Source organism: Lonchura striata, chromosome 1 (genome assembly GCF_050655825.1).
Source record: "Lonchura striata isolate lonStrDom1 chromosome 1, ASM5065582v1, whole genome shotgun sequence".
In the NCBI taxonomy this organism is placed as follows: domain Eukaryota; kingdom Metazoa; phylum Chordata; class Aves; order Passeriformes; family Estrildidae; genus Lonchura; species Lonchura striata.
Window position 1 is genome coordinate 11,446,036 of NC_140703.1, and position 17,627 is coordinate 11,463,662.

At 36.9% G+C, this 17,627-nt stretch overlaps 1 long non-coding RNA gene across 4 annotated transcripts in view; it reads right to left on the reverse strand.

Moving 5' to 3' along the window:
- Positions 1–17,627, reverse strand: part of LOC146768589 (uncharacterized) — a 95,150-nt gene that overhangs the window by 64,704 nt on the left and 12,819 nt on the right. For all 4 annotated transcript variants that reach the window (XR_014957987.1, XR_014957988.1, XR_014957985.1 and 1 more), the window contains exon 1: positions 1–17,627. This exon is cut by the window's right edge. This is a non-coding gene — a long non-coding RNA (uncharacterized LOC146768589).

Below are 17,627 nucleotides of genomic sequence, written 5' to 3' on the forward strand. Positions count from 1 at the left end.
CTACCATTCAGTCTTCCCAGTGAATGGCTAGGAAGCAGAAGAGGAGGAAAAGACAACTGGGAGAAGCTCTGGTAATCTCTGTCTCTCTCTAGTCTTTAGGTAGAACATCTGAAAACAATGTTTATCAAATGGGATAAAGCACTCACTCAGCACCCCAGGGTGGTGAAGGTTAAGAGGATGCTGAAGTCACAGCCACAGTCCATTCTCTGCTCTGCCCAGGGGTTAATTACCTATCTTCCTCTTATTTAGGGTGTGTTGCAAAACAACAGGCTAACTCTTTACAGGTGGAGGATTATTTTTATCATTGTTTTTATCATTGTTTTTATCATTATTTTTTTTAATTAACTAATATTAAGAAATACTGTTATTTTCTTAGTGCCTCTCTGTTGTCTTTAATGAAGCTCTCTGTGTGCTGGATACACCTGCAGAGCTCTTAGGAAACAGAGGATTGGTCATCATCAAGCAAATCTTTCTTCACCTCTCACGACTCTATTTATGATATACTGATTAATCAATCATCAGAGAGATTAAAGGTCACCTTTATAAAATAAATGGCTTATGGCTGCAGCAAATCACAGCTTTGAAATTTATTGGAAAAGGCTGTAAATTGTCAGTCATATTATTACACAAATATATCAGGCAGTTACTGCAAATTGATTAAGTGATTCCAATTTTTTTAGGAACAAATTGTTGCTCCAACCTATTTTTCTCTCTTCGTGGACAAAATGATTGCTTTGTAGTCTGTGTGAATGATTGCCTGTATGTCCAAGGCCACAGTTATTGCTTTAAGTTGCTTCACACACATTAACGTTTGTTTTTTTGTTGTTTTTTTTTTGAGTGTTGTTCACCACAATTTGTTTTCACATGAGCACCACTCTATATTTGAAAAGTGAATGGTACAATGGCTGTTGGAGATGTTGAAAATAACACTGCAACAGCATAATCAGCATTTGTACATGGAACAACCATACAATTAATATAGATAGGCTTTTTCAAGTTTCACAATAAAAGTAGAGGACCAAAGTTAATTTCCTACACTGACAGAGAAATATTTAAGACCCTCTCACTGTATCTTGTTTGCTCTATCAGTGCTGTGGGGTGAGGAGGTGAAAAGGAAACAGTGGAATATGTCAGTAAAGAAAAATAAAGTTGTTAGAAATTCAGGACTTTCATTGCTGACGTTACAGTGAATTTTGTTAGTGAAAATAATTATTTAGAATTACATGAAGTTATAAATTAAGAGATGACTAAGCACATTTACTTTACTCTTATTCTCACTGCATTTGTACCATCTTCATGTCTCTAATAGATCCCCCTGAATCATATCTATTGCACACATCAGTGGAATTTCCATTCTCAATTCAGATGACTCTTTGGTTTATTTCAGTGCCATCTTGCTGTGACCAACCACTCTGCGTGCCTGCAGGATCCCTTCTGGAGAAAAACAGGTGAATTCCCCTCACCAGTTAAACCCAGGCACGTCTCCATGGCTGGGTCAGCCAGGCACTGCTCAGACATTCAGAGAGGTCTGCAGCAGGCTTTTCTCCAGAGCTGTCCTATGCCTCTAACAGGTCCTGTAGCCTCACAAATTCTCTTGGCATATCCTGCCTCAAGCACAACGTGAAGTGTCACCTTATCAGAACACAAATGCACAAGCTTGTCACCTCTGGCTCACTGCAAGAAGTACCAACTATTAAAATTCCTTAAAACAGCCAAAACACCTCAGGATCAGAGAATGCTTTACAGGGTTATGAGGCTCCTGCTTCAAAACACCCCAGAACTGGGTGGGAGGAAGAAGCATTCATAAATGCAAGAGTGCTAGTGGCCACTTAGGGGAAAATGTATCAGCTCAGCTTATTGCTGAGAATTTTATAACAGTGCCACTGGAATATGACAAACCACAGGCATCCCATTTGAAGGTACATTCTGAAAATTAGCATGGATATATGAAAAGGATGGAACAGGCAAGTTTTATACCCAGATTGTAAGACAGGCCAGAGGAGCCTATGGGTGAGATACAGAAATCTGTGTCATAGATATGAGCATGGGATCATTCCATGTGCCATCCTCCAGGACTAGCCAGGTCTCGCTAAAAGATTAATAAAGAGACACACTTATGCCACATCTTCAATAAAATGGACTTTATCTTCTTGAGTGTGATGCATCACTTTGCTGGTCATTGTGCATGTGATTGCAGTCATAAAGTCAATGGATTGCCCAGATTAACAATGAAATATGCTATTATTCTGTCAGGAAAAAGTTTTGGCCCTTTAGGACACAGGCTACCAGTGTCACTGGAGTAGCATGTTTCTGAAACTTCCATGAGGATACAGATAGGTGTGCTTCCATTTCCTGCTCTTCAGTAAGCAGGAAGAACCTACAATGCTTTAAAACAGTGTCAGAACACAGACTTCAACAAATAAAGATGAATTAGTGATAGGAGGAAGAGGACCTTGAACAAAAATGTCTGGGGGAACTGTTTATGCTATCATGAAGTAGCAGCTCTGGCAATGTGGACAGCAGACCTGATTAGCAAGTCTGATTCATCCCACAACCTCATTAGAGTCTTACCTCTTTGCATATACAATAGCACAAGAGCTCCTGAAGCACCCACTTTGCCAACATGAAAATGCAGCTGAAAAAGAGATTGTTGTTTGGTCTCCTGCATATTGGAGTTCCTGGTCTCTTGATACTGGAATGGCCTCAGCAGCTTTGGGTTGCTGTTCAGAAAACAGACAAGCTTGAGGTTAAATATTTCATGGCAAAGATTTAACTGGCACCTGGCAGGTGCTGAAAGAAGAAGCAGAAAGATAACAGAAATGTCACATTTTCCCTTCTGAGCCTGCACAATGCACAGTTCAGGCAAACCAGACAAGCTGGGCCAGAAATTTAAAAAGTCTGGTCACTTCCAACCTAGGAAGGCAAAGCAGGGTACCAGGCATGCTGTGTCACCAACCACTGCTTGCCCTCCTTTGTTCATCTGCTCAGGAACTCTTGTTTCCAAGGAGGCACAATGGGCAATTTGCTGCTGATTTTTCTGTAACAAAAAAATTACTTAAGGCCAATTATTAAGACTTGTTTATTATACCAGAGCTCATATCTGTTAAGGGGGCTAAAAATGCCCCCAAAATACTACATGCTTGTTAACATATTTAAAACCCAAAAGGCCATATTGGTATCCATTGAAAAGATTAATCTGGTTGGGAGTTTGTGTCATAAACACTAATGATTAAAAAAGCAAGTTAACATTTACTGGCCTTAGAGGATCAATAATACCTAGTAATTCCATTTTGGAATTTTTTAGGTAATTTCTGTTTCATATGCATCCTATATGCCTTATATAGCAACTTATTAATATATTTATCTGTTGTAAATTAGTCTTATCCCATCAATTAAGAAAAATCTGCCATTAGTTGGAACTGGGTTTGTGCTTCCATGATAAACTCCTTCCTGCTGATGCCTGCAACACCAGCCAGCCAGTGTAAGGTTACTGAATTCAATGGAGCAAGGCTGATTATCACCAGCTGAAAGCCCAATCCTTCCTATAAGCACGAGCAGTTATTTTGGGTATTTTTTCCTAACTGTAACCTGAATAATACCTTTACAAAGTTTGACAAAAGTTTCACGCTTTTTACAATGGATTCTAAAACATTAAAAATCTCTATAAATGTTTTAAAGATTGAACAAAGCCAAATAAATAAAAAAATCTCTGCAGGTTGATCTGTTCCTATTCTGAAGTTCTCTGTGGGCACCCTGCTTTATAGGAACCCTTTTCCCAATGTAACTGAATATCCTTTTAATGCAAAAAGCTGTATTGTTAGTCTTGACTCTTGGACCAATATTTGCTTTGGTTACATCATAATGAAATCCTTTCTACAGAAGTCAGCTGGGGCAAAAAAAAAGTCCCTATGGAACTGTGACAAACAGAATGTGCCACCTAGCTCACTAATTTTGAAAGATCGCAGTTATTTTTTCTGATAAATCCAGTATGATGCCTGTAATACACTTTCAAGTAGCACCAAACAGAGCTGTTGAACTTTGCTTTTTAAATCTCTTTTATTTTCTTTTTCCTGTTTTGCCCTGAGGTCTCTGAACTTTGGCAAGTATATGAAAGTCCTCAGAATCCCCATGATTTTCTCTCTCTTTTTTCTGTTGCACACTATTTTCTGGGTAACCACTAAAATATGCCACGCTGTTGTAAGCCAGCTGTAAGTGCTCCTCTGTCTCTTGACAATCAGTGACCCAGAGAGCTGAGCAAACACAACTGCTACTGAGCTCCTTTTAAGGTGTCCAAATATAGAAACATCCTTCAAAAGACCAGCAATAGAAAAAGCACAATATTGTACTTAAAGAGAGGCTTCGTTAACTTAATTGCTCTGAATATTTAAAGTATAAGGAATAAGCAAAACTCTAATGTATGATCTTTCTTATATTGCTTAAGCAACTCAAAGTCTAGTGGACCTATAAAATTCACTCACAGGTGATAAAAGAGAAGGGCATCTTTGGATGCATTATATGAATTTAGAAATTCAAATGCCATACTGTACAGTTATGATATTGTGATTTTAAAATCTGAGAGATTCACATCTCCTACCGATATATTCCAGGTTGAAAACAAAGAGTGCAGAAATAAATCCTGAGGCTTTTGAAGTCAATAGAAAAATTTCTATTGTTTTCAGAAGGGATAAAAGAGAAAGCTAACTAGGATCTAACACACCGCAAAAACAACTGTGAGAAACAAGTTACAAAAGCTACTTTCATTTGGCTTCAGACCACTGTACAATGACACACAATTTTTGTATTCCTTTGTTTAGCAACATATCCTATTATTTTAAAATAAGCTCTAGACTATCTTTAATATATCTCACTACTCCATGAAAGAGTTTGTCAGTTTAAAGACAAATATTGTCCTTCTTTTGTACAATTGGTTTTAATACTGTGTTAAGCTGTTAAAAAAAGTCATAATAGCCTTCCTTAGGATCCTTCTTGGTGGCATTGCCACCACTGAGTTATTATGTAAATTATTGCAATCTGGCTAGCTCCTTCCATCTCTTTTCTTAACAAAAGGGGTCTGCAAGTGCTAATCAAAATGTTGCAATTTACATATTAATGAAGTTTTCATAATGGCATTTGCTTCATATGTAATATGAATGGTATGGAGACTTTTCACTCTTCTTTTGAGCAACCACTACATTTTGATTTCCTGAAGTAGCTGATGTACCTCTGAAAACTGTAAATGCATCACAGTATACCTCTTTACATATATATATATAAATCTTTCTACATATCTTTGATAAACTCCAGTGTTTGAATCTCAAATGTAGCCTCACTTGTGGCTGTGAACTATTATTTACTCACATGCCTTTGAACAATTTTGTTGCAGTCATTCTGAAAATGCTAAAGGCACATTTTTCTGCTGAGAATGTGGAGCACAAATAAGTAGTGAATAAATTTCTTTGTGGGTTAAAATAAGAGAACAAAGAGGAAGAGGGGGATGGATAGAGACAGAGAGAGATAAAGTTTTAAAAATACCACAACACGCTCCTATGGAAAGTTGAAAGTTAAAAAATTGCCGTGCTGCAACAAATGTTGTAATAAAAAAATCTGTATAGGGAAGAACACTGAGTTTCTGTTCTACATTCTATTGTCTACTTTGGTGCTATTTTAAAATATGGCAAACACAAAAACTCTGTTTAGTATTACATCTTTAAAGCTTTCTAATTAAAGGTGTGGGATCACATCTGTCTGTGAAACAACGCAGAGAACTCTATCAATTTCTACTTTCACCAGCGTAGTGAGTGAGTGAGAACAGTGTTATGTCCCTTAAAATTAGGATGTCAATTATTAGGAAATCTTAAATAATATGTGGTATTCCAAATTTAAAAAATGGCATCCAAAGTCAAATTGAATATCCCGTTGGTTCTTTTTATAGCTTTCAGTCAAGGGATCTTTTTCTTTAACAAATCCCACCAAAAAAATGGAGATGAGATTAACTGTCTAGTTGCTAAATTAAATGGACCATATAGACTCTCTCAGAACAATCCATTTTATTTAACCTTTTTTAAAATTCTTCTTTGAACTTTTTCAGAATTTAATTGTTCCCCTTAGGAGTGAACTGTAGACTTGATCATTCCAGAAATGTTTATTCTCTCTGAGAAAACAATCATAATCTTCATCTATTCCCCATGTTTCTGCTCTAAAAAATCCCATTTTCTGGTTATAATTTCATCTGGGAACTCCTTTTCATTGGCACAGACAGCAACAGCTTCCTGAATGTGTAGCTCTATGAGACTGTTTTTTTAAGGTGTTCTCAACACTCCAAGATAAAGAAATCTTTGTCATTATGAGACATAATATTGGATTAGTTCCATCCTGGATGTAAAGTACTTAAAGCTTTAAACATTACTTAGATTTAAGACTCCATAAAAACAGAGATTTACTTGGGTTTTAATAAAACAGTTTAGTGTGATTGATAGATGCTCACAGTACTTTACAATTATCCCCTGCTGGAGCAGTAGTTAGAGCTGAGAACACTGACCCAGGAGCTTACAAAAAATTTCTGTCCAAATTTTCATGAACAAAAACTGAGGAATAAAATTTTTTGTATAGAATTTCACCCATTGTTCCCACTCATTCATTTCACACTTTTAAAGTCTAATCCAAAGCGAAGAGATCCAACATTAGGTACAGTCTAATGGAAGATTGGATTTAAATGGAAGATGTTTTCTATCATTGAGAAAGAGACCCTGGTTTCATCTAAAGCTTCATGACAAACACTTCAAAAGCACATTAAAGATATGTGGGAGGTATGGAATGATATTTCTAAAAAAGATAATTTACACTGAATCTCAGGAACGCACTTGAGAATAAGATTGATTCAGCTACAGGGAATATTCCCAGGGGTGTTGCTAAATGTTGCATTGCTTTGAGTGTTTAGAACTGGTGCTTAGGAAAAGATATATTTTTTTTATTTAAAAGTATTTGAAATTGAAGTCATGTTCATTTTTATTTTTTGTTCCTCTTTTTTGAAACTGACACATGATCAATATTTTTAATTTACTGAAATAGCTAGTGTTTGAAAAATTATATATTTCAATAACTGTTGCAATCACATTTTTACTAAACAGATCGGAGTTCATTCAGAAAGGGCACAGAAAATGGCCAGTCAAAACTTAATAGAAATATTTTAATTCCATAGTTTTAAAAGTGTGTTTTTTCCAGAAAACCCAACACACATGAAAATGTAGAGCACATCTATTTCGAATGCAGTTAAGCAATGCTTTGGAGATCATGCCTGATCTTTGCATCTCCTATCCTGTTCTCAATATTTTATTCCCTGAAAGGAGAGGCAGAAACAATGTACAGAAACAGCCAGCATGTCCCTGTCTCATAATGCTGTGCAAGTGAAAGAGAAAAAAGTTTTTTGTGTACTCGTTCACCTTAAAAAGAGATAAAATTTATGACCCAATCAGAGACAATCTTTTCAGCCATGTGAACTCCTTATTAAAAACAACTAAAAACTCAAAAGCTGCAAGGTGACCATCCTGATTTAACTTGACACCAGCACCTAAAGCAGGGAATAAGACAAGCAGCATAATTTAGCATGCATATTGCACAGAGTGCCTGACAACAGATAAAGAAGCAAACTCCGAAAATGTTACTTTGAAACCTGATTTTTTCCATCATAAACCTGGTTGAGATACTTTCCAACTTTGTATAATTTCTGTGAAGACTTTTGGCAAGATGTTAATGCATTCACATATTATGGTCATTTAATTTATCTTTAAATACAGAAAAATTACTAAATTCTCTGTTTTAATGGAGAAAATGCTCTCCCCTCTAAAGAGAGGAATTATGGTGCTTTAGTGGTAGGTGAAGTGTGCTGGCCTTCTTTGCCCTTTGGAACCAGAGGGGACATAAATATAGATGTATATTTTTATATATGTTTATATACCTGGAATCCATGCCTAGGAGCTCTCCTAATCACAACCGGTTTACTAGCACAAATAAAAGCATGTAGATATCCAAGGAGGAGAAAGAAATTGGATGGTTTGTTTTCATAATACCTAGTGACATTTATTCCTAGGATTTTTTTTTTTTGTCTAGGATGGATACACCATCTTTTTTCTAGGATTCACCCAGAGGATTTTGTGTGCTTTTTCCTATCTGTAATGTATTTTTGAATATGGGTGTCTTTTTATTTTTTTTTCCCTTCACTTTTTATACATTTGGTGGCTTTTTCAAACATATCCCAAACAGAACAAGGGGTTGCATGAATGTTATCAAACAAGGAATTAATCTGAGAAAGTAGATATCACTCTGATTCCATAAGAGTGGTGGAAATATTCTTCTCAAAACAGAAAGTTTTGCCTCAGTTTTGAGGCATATAAATAATTTTTTTGCATTTTTTCTTTATTCCAGAACACATAGCACATATTCCAATTCCTGGAAAACAAATTTAAAAGTCACCTTTTGCTGTAATTACAGGGAATCATCAAACATAACGGTGTATAGGTACCCAGAGAAACAAAACAGAGTGTTTTGAGGAAAGATTTCAGTCAAACATTCCTACAGGAAAAAAATTCACTGATCCATACAGTCTCTGTTACTTCTTATCCCAGATCAAACGGCCCACCAGAATTCTTTGTACAGATACTCAGAAAGACTTTACAGACAAAATGATTTTGAGCGCAGCGGAACTGCCTTACAGAATTTTCTATTTTCGTACATATCTGTACTACATTTTGCCTCTCAGAAAACTCCAGCAGAGTTCTTTCTGTAACATCAGCTATCTATCAGATTTGATCTGCTTAGAACAGATTTAGAAAGAAGTGTAAGGGAAACAGTGAAAGGTTTAAAAGCATTCCCTGGGAAATACACTCTACAGGGCAGCAGCATGAAATTACAGGGGAGGAAGGAAATGGGAGAGAAATAGATTTTTAGGAAGGTGTTGCCTCTATGACTTGCATGGCTGAGGTGTGGAAGGGCACAATAAAGGCTCACACTGGCCAGTCTTTACCCAAGAAAGGCTCAAATAATTTAAGCACTCCATTTGTGTGAGTATTGTAAAGATTAAAGGGTGTATGGTACAGAAGGGGTTGAAGTGGCAGGGAAGAGACAAAAGAGTGGGGCATGGTGGGGAACCTGGATCTGTAGTGGTGAGAGGAACCCAGCTGGTGAAAGCAAAAACCCTTGTTAGGAACTAATGAACCTCTCTGCACTTAGGAATTACAGGATATTAAGGTAAACGTAACTAGTTCTGTGAAGATCTAGGGAAGAGAACATAAACCTGGACCACCTGTGTTGACAATTTTTCTCACCATGGGAAATTTATTCCCACTAAGTGTTGAAACATACCTAGTACCAAATCCACCTCTGAAATAGAAATTTAGAAGCTCCCAGTAAACATATTTCTCACTTCTGTTACCCACCCCTCACATTTCATAAAGATAAATTAGTGATTTGAAACTAGGTGCCAGGGATTGGAAATGACTCCTATGCTCCTCTCTGCTTTTATGCGTAATGAAAGAAAACTCCATGTTTCAATAAAATTAAGTTTGGAGTCCAGCCAAAAACTTTTTCTGTGCTGTAATATCATTTAATTTAGTAGAGAGATGCTTCTAGTTATAGCTTTCCAGCTATGGCCAGGAACACAAGGAAGGAAACATATCATTGATTGACACTTAAAAGTGATAGATGGCAGTAGGACACCTGCTTGAGCAGGAAGATTGGACCAGATGACCCACTGTGGTCCCGTCTAACCTGACCCATTCTGTGGTTCACTGACTTGGGGTGAGTAGCAATGGCAATCTGTTAATATACTTTCCTTGTAATTCAGCAGAAATTCTCGTGTTTCCACATTTTAAAAAATTGGCACATCTAGTTTATGAGCAATGAGGAATTATGGAAGAAAATGTCAGTGAGCAAAAGGTGATATTTGGAATTTATGATGAGAATTTGAAAAAGAGAATTTACCTGGAATTCTGAATTAACAGATTTGCTTTAAAGTGTTTGTCAATCCCCCTGCTCTAGCTGGGAGATGCAGCTCTCTTACTTGGCTCTACATTACAAATATATAAGCAAATAGAGAAGCATTTGGGGCCCATATGTCTGGAGATCAGTTGCTGTCCAAAACAACCACTTTCTCCCCTTTCTCTAACACTTCCCAAGTAAAGCTCAAAAGCCTATTTCAAGTCACCTCACACCAGCTGTTAACAGAAGGTCCTTGCTTTTCTCTGGTATTTCTGTTGGAAACAATTGCCAAAGTGTCCAGACTGTTGAGTCACAGGGAAGTTGAGATTTAACCTTGGCAGGAGGCCATGTGATTGACATTTCCAGTGCCAGAGTTTGTCCATGTCATTTTGACACCCAACTAGATTTCATTTTGCCGTATCTGTGGGTTATCATTCTTACAATAATCATCTCGTTCTGGCAGGATCTTGATTTAAGGCTTTAAAAGTCAGGTAGGCTCAAACTGATTTTGCAAGGTCACAAACACTGCAGGTTCTCTCCATAATATGGAATTAGAAGATTGAGTGTCAGTCCTTTCCAAGGTCCTAGCAACAGTTAGATGTGCCTCACAGTCTCATTCTCAATTAGGGCAATTTTTAAGGCTGTCAGCAGCTCACAATTTTATCCCATGGTTCTCACCTCCATATTTTTTCCAGGTACACAATCCTGACAAAAATTCCATATTTAAGCTAGTTGGACTGCATTCCTTCGTGTTTTATTTAGATAAATACACACTCCAAATTTTCATCCAATCAAGTAAAATTTGCCCCTTCCAAGAAATATCTGCTGCTATAATGGCCCTTTCTCACCCATGGGAGCACATAAGATGGAAAGCCTTCTTGCACCACACTTGTTTATGAAGGATCACCATGCAAAATTGTTACCATGTTGGTTTTAATTGCCAATTGTTTTATTAATTGACAATAATTAGTTATTGTCAAATATATTGCTGCTTTTTACACCAAGCCTTTCCCTAGAGAAAGGAAATAAGCACTGAACTGTTGGTGAGTAATTGTGGGATATGGCTGTAATGGATTTACCATGAAAACACTGTGAGGTAACTTGTAGATATTGCTATTCAATGCTAAATGATTAGCCCCTTTGGCTAATCAGTTTTAAATCAATTTCTTTGAAAGATGGTCATTCACATGAGATCCTAGGCATCATACATGTGAGAAAAGGTTAGTCTGTATTGGATCAGCTCTATGGAGCAGGTACTGCATCATCAGGCTGATCAGTCCTGGACATGTGAAACACTGCTCATGCGTCTTGCTAGGCAAGCACATTTTCTGTTAGAAAACTGAAACAAAAATGAGAGAGCCTTTTTTAATAGATTTTTTTTGTTGTTGCCTTTTTTAATTTCAAGCCTTGGATAACAAACTTGAGTTGGACATTTCATGCTGACATACAGCACTGTATACATGGGATGTGTTATGTGAGGTAATGCGTTTTACAGGGATAGGGAAAAACCCAATCCTATCAGATCTTGACTTTTGAGGTTAACAGTTATTTTTAAATCCCTTTGTTTATATTTTACCATTGCTAATTTTTACTGCTGCTAATTTTTAATTGCTACTTCCAAGATGCTCATTAAGACCAAAAGAGAAAAAAAATGCGAGGAAATGGCTTATTAACATTGCTTCAGAACCTTGAAAGAACGAGGTAAATCTATATAATCTAAAGTACTAGAAAGATGCTTTTTAACCAAGGCAGTCAACAAGCTGCATAAAGTTTTATTTTGATAATGACCATGAAACAGCACAATAATTACTACTACTTACTATTTTCATTGAAGTAAAAGCAACAAAAGAAAGTTACAAATCCTTCCCCACAGATCTTTAGTCCCAGTCCAAACATGCATTTAATAAATATAAAACTTCAGGTAAACCAACAGAATTCAAAATGCAACTCACACCCTTCATGTTAAACAATGTATTTAACAACCTTCCTCAGGAGCTTAAAACCTTAAGAATCTACTTTTGAGCTAAGCAATGCTCAGCTATGAGATGCTTTATCTAATGAAGAATAAAAAAGGAAACTTCATTTTTGTTTTTCCTTCAGTCTTTTCCAGTAAGACTATTTTCCATTTACGTAAAAAATTGCTTCCTCAAAAAAAAATACCCCACAAACATACATGTCAGGGGCATCTACTGGATCATAAATATAACTATCCACAATACAGCCAGGCATAGTCCTGCTAATTTTTATACACCATAAAGAACATCTTCTTCCCATCACTTTGAATTATACTTGATATCATGCTCTGTACCTTCAGCACTACTCTTTGTTAGAAAAAGTCACTAAAACCAAATATGGTGAGCAAACTGAAGCCTGGCCAGGAGCTTGTATTCCAAATAATAGCATTTCAATTCCAGTATCCCGAGGGAGATGCCTCTATAGCTCGCTTATCTTTCCTAGTGCCATTACATGCAGTCAGGAATTCAAGGACTGTTAGACAATAAAAATCCTTCTTTTGCCTCTTTTGTCTTCAGTTTCCTATAGCTGTTATTATTTGTCATCCATTTCCTCCCACACACAAGTGAGCACTTTAGCAGACGTGGGGCAGCTTCACAAACTGAGGGCAAAAGGGGGATATCAAGGCCATATTCACCATTTTTTTTTTCTGAAGGCAAAAATGTTGACAATTAAAAATAGTATTTTTGGTGTTCTAACTCAAAAGGTTAGATGATGTTTTCACCTGTTTGGACCAACAATGTGATATCTTTTGATCCTATTGCTAACTATTCCCTAACATTTGCTTTGTTTACGGATTTGCTACCAGTAGTAAACTGTGCTAGAATACCTAGCATTGGAACTGGCCAGTGTTCATCAGCCACATGGAAGAAGAGTAACATCCAGAGATGTTACTGGGTGGGTTCAAGCTGCATGGGAAAAACAACTCTACCCCAGCCCAAACCAGCACATTATTAACTCCCTTATTCTGTCACATCACACTCAGGTCTCACACTTTTCAATACAATCCCATCAATCACCTCCCCACTTCCTATCCTTTTATATCATACATGCCACTCTCTTAGTCTATGGACCACACCTGCAAAGTGTCCATAAAAATGGGCTCCCTTTGTTCTTCTGGTCACTCAGGAGCACCACAGGAGAGGTGAGTGTTGCATGAGTTACTGGGCACCAAAACCAGCCCAGGGTGGGTCACTGCTGCACTCGCACTGCTTTGGGCTTGCTCTCCACTGGTTCAGGTGGCTCCTACTACAGCAACTCCTCCAACGTTCAACTCATGATTTGAGTTATAAAATTCAAAGACTGATCCATTACAATCTCCACACCTGGTCCTTTTGAGCCAAGTGTTATATATTGCAATGAACTCTTTCCCTTTTTCCCAGCCTGGCTGCAACAAGGGGCTCCTGCTGCAGCAATTGCAGTCTCCAGTGTTAGTCCCCATGGGCTGCAGGGGGACACCTCATGCATCTGGAAGCTCCACCTCATCAAAGGAGAACATGCTCAGTCTTCAAAGGAAAAGGGTAGGAATATCTTTGCTTTCTTCACCAAGATAATTCTTGTGTGAAATTAATCACTGTCAAGGTGAAAATGGTATACATTAAAAAAAATATTATGCCAATTCTTTCTATACTGAATGCAGACAAGACTACATAATAAAAATATAGAGGGGAAAATGACAATTGAATTAAGCCATATCAAAGTCTCATAAATTTATGTTACTTGTCTCTAAAGAAATTAAGTACCAAAGCATGCTCCATCACTGACCCTACATATTTTTGCTAATATTTTTCCATAATTGATGTCACAGACCTATCTTAGACTAATGACATTATGTTTGCAAGTTTCTAGTGCTGTGCTCTCATCAAGGAAGTTAGAAAGTAATTTCCAAAAGACTTCATCAGTTTCTGTCTTCATTTTCTTGAACTCTCATAACTGTGAATTATTTTCATTCTAGTAATTCTCTTTCCTCAAGATACTAGGAATTTTGCTTTAGATCAGGTTTACATTATGAGACTACAATCCTGAATCATTTGAGAACACAAACTTTTTTCTCAAATTCAAGAAGATGAGTTGCCTTTTTGATACTGCTGGAAAAATCAATAGGCAAAAACTACAATTTTAAGTGATACATGTAATTTAATTGTAATTAAGAAATTAAAATTTTAAGTGATATACGTGTTGTCTGAACTTTTTCTCTTGGACTCTACCAGTCAGCTGGTGGTAGGAGCACAGAAAGGAGGGTGGAAGAATGAAAGGATGGATGGGTGGATGGATGGATGGATGGATGGATGGATGGATGGATGGATGGATGGAGCCCTGCTTGCAGCCCAGGCATACAGGCTGGGCTCTGTATGACACTAGCACATACATTGGCTCTCCCCTAGTGAGTGTGGCCAGGTTGTCACTCCTCAGATACTCCAAACTATTTCACGTGTTCCTGGCTCCTACAGGAACCCAAGAACCCCTTCCTGAAAGCTACTCCAGTTAGGTGGGAGCCTGCCCAATGGCTGGCACCACTGTGGCTGTGAAAGCTGTCTGCCAGTGTGGGAAGATTCATAAGAAATGGAAAATTATTCATTCAATGCAACGTTAAGTGTTCATAATTGCTTTAATTAGGAAATGTAATCCTGACTCTGAGCAGCTTGCCATCCCCTGTCTCTTCTTAAAATCTGCTATTTTTTTCTTTTTCTTCAGTTCTCCAGTCTCTGTTTTAAGTAGATCACTTTCCCATTTTCTTTTCCATTTACTGTAAATACAACAGCAGAATTCTTTTCTGGTTGAAATACCCTTTACAATTTGATGTTCAGTGCTGCTAATTATGTTCTTGACTTACTTATGCTTATTTTTAGAGATTTCCCAATCCACCTCTCACTACTTTTTGTATATATTTTTAAAGAAGCCTTCTGTTTATAATTATTTTTACATTGCCACTTAAATAAACTTGCATCTGTTGCCTTTTTTTCCCCTCTAGACTGATCCAGGATGGGTTTTAATTGCATCACCAACTGTTTCTAAAATACTTCCTAGAGTCTTCACTAGACTCCCTCTGCAAAATTCAATCTTGACCAACAAAATAATAACCAAAACCTGTTGGGGCATTTCATGTTTTCTCAAAGTCAACTTTCTTCTGGTCCAGAATGTTCACTTGGCTTCCACCAGCTCCCAAGAATAATTTGAACTAATGATACTGTAATGTCTGAGTGTTTCCTTGCTTCAGTCGTATTAATCATGCTTGGTATATATCCTAGGATTTGGTCCAAAATAGCCTCTAACCATCTGAATGCTTCAATAAGCTGTGGAAGAAAACAATCCTGAAATGTCCCTTAAAATGTGTTCCTCTTCTTCATTTTTTTTAAATTGAGTGGCATCCAAGTCAACATCTGAGTAATTAAAACTCTGCCAGTATCAAACATCCTGCCTTGTTATAGAAATCTCCAATGTAAAAAGCATTTGCTGATCCTGTTACTTTATTTTAACTACCCTAGAGATGTAAACTCCCTCTGTAGCATCCTAGAATATACTTTCCATTTAATGGCTCTAATTCCTATACAGATTTCTATTTCAGCCATAATATTTATTTTCATAAATCTTTGTTCTGCCCAACGAGTTCACTTACCTACTGCTTTAATTAATTTAACTCTTTGGCAGGTTCTGTATTCTTCATATATTTCTTTGTAAAATAATTTTAAAATGTATCTTATTTTCAAAATGTATATATATATATAACATATACAAAACATAAAAGCATAATATAAGTGCACAGAAAAATATTGGCAATATGCATACAGACAACATAAAATAATTTGAATAACAGCTTCAGAATTTAATTTGATGGCCATGCTAAAGTCTCCCTGACTTCCTTAGTTGAATTACAGGGTTTGTAGTTACAGACTTATGATTCTTCCTTGCTGTTGGTAGAGATGGATATCTGTTTACCCTTTCAAGTGGAAAATGGGTGTTGATAGATCAGACAGACAGAGAAACAGAGATCAGAAGACAGTTTAATTAGATTTTAGATCACAGAATCATTGAAAAATGGGGGTGCATCTCTCAGGGTGTAATGCAGTCAGTGAGGCAGTCAGGGTATGGAGAGAGAAAAATATCCCAATTACTGAAGTAAGGCAGTAACTGAGAGCTGTCTCAGGCAGTGGAAGAGTGCAAGGACATCTGGAAATGGAAGGAAGTTACCTGTGTTGGTAGGATAAAAATGAAATAATGGGGGTTTTTACAGGATTCAACACAAAATGAGATAAAATTCAGAGGTTGACAAAAATGCTTGAAATTGTCCTCTGAATCCTGACCATACTCATGATTCTTCCCTCAATTAATGCTATTTTCTTCTTTTGCTTCACCTAACATCACCAAATAGGAATTTCTAAACTATTTCCAGTTGCATATTTCCCATGTGCTGTTCATTTCAGTAATCAAAACAGGCTGCAGGTTTATCCTTCTCATTTCTTTCAACTCACTAATCAACCTTCTCATTATCTTCACTAGCATTTGGCCTTTGCTGAATAATCATTTTCCAATTAGGCTTATGTTTCTTTCTTAACTGTCTATCCAAACACTAATCCCTTAACTCTGTTCTGGCAGAACTTCCACAGTGTCCATCTTGGTTCATGACATAATCCCATCCTTTTCGTCCTTCACTGCATGCATCCCCTTCCTGAGTTACTTACAAAAGGCTACAAATGCTTCAGCCACTTGGACAATGAAGTTTTTTACATAATTTTTCTAACCATTGTCTCAGAAACCAGTAATAGGGATGGATTTGGAAATAAAGCTTCAGAATTTCAGGGAAACATCAGATAATTTTCATTTCGATCCAGATGTTCCAAAATGATGGCACAACCTTGCATTTTAAAGATTTGAAATTCCCATATGCTTAATGGGATATGAACAGTTTAGAAATACACTTCAGCATTGGGAATCCTGTTCTTGGGACAGGTAACCTTTTTTTGTCTGTTCTGGAGGTTGATCATGCATACTCTATCACTGCTCCTCCATCACATATTTTTGTTTTGGTTTTACTAACCAGAATGCTGATAGTATTTTCAAATACACTAGAAGAAAAAATAGCTTGATAAATGCCTCAAATATAACCATCCTCCCTGGAGCTTAGTTTATGTCTTCAAAAAAAGAAATAAAAGCCCACCAAAAAACAGTCCAAAACCACCCATACTGAAATAAAAATACTGAACTTTGCTTTTATTCTAATCCAGCTAAATCAACTATATTTAGTAGGTGCTAAAAAAAAATGTTAGGTGGCAAGGGAGAGTCATCAAGACTCCTTTTTGTTTTTTATCACTGGCCTTTGTTCACATCATGATCCTGGTGTAGACATGACCATGGAGCCCACAGACTGCAGATCCCTGAAAATTACATTACTGGTCCACATTGTTCATTTATCTATGCTAGCAAATTATCTACATCAAGTAGATGAATACTTATAAAACCAAAATGTTACTGTCTTTGAAACTCTCATTTTCATTGTGATTTTAATTCAGTGCATACACTGGGGTTAAGGACACAGGGAAGGGGGTGTTCTTCTTTTATATTCATAAAATTACTGCATTTATTTTTATGTTACTATTCAGGCTACCTGACATTTATAACAGCTTTTACCTTGATTTTTTAAAATA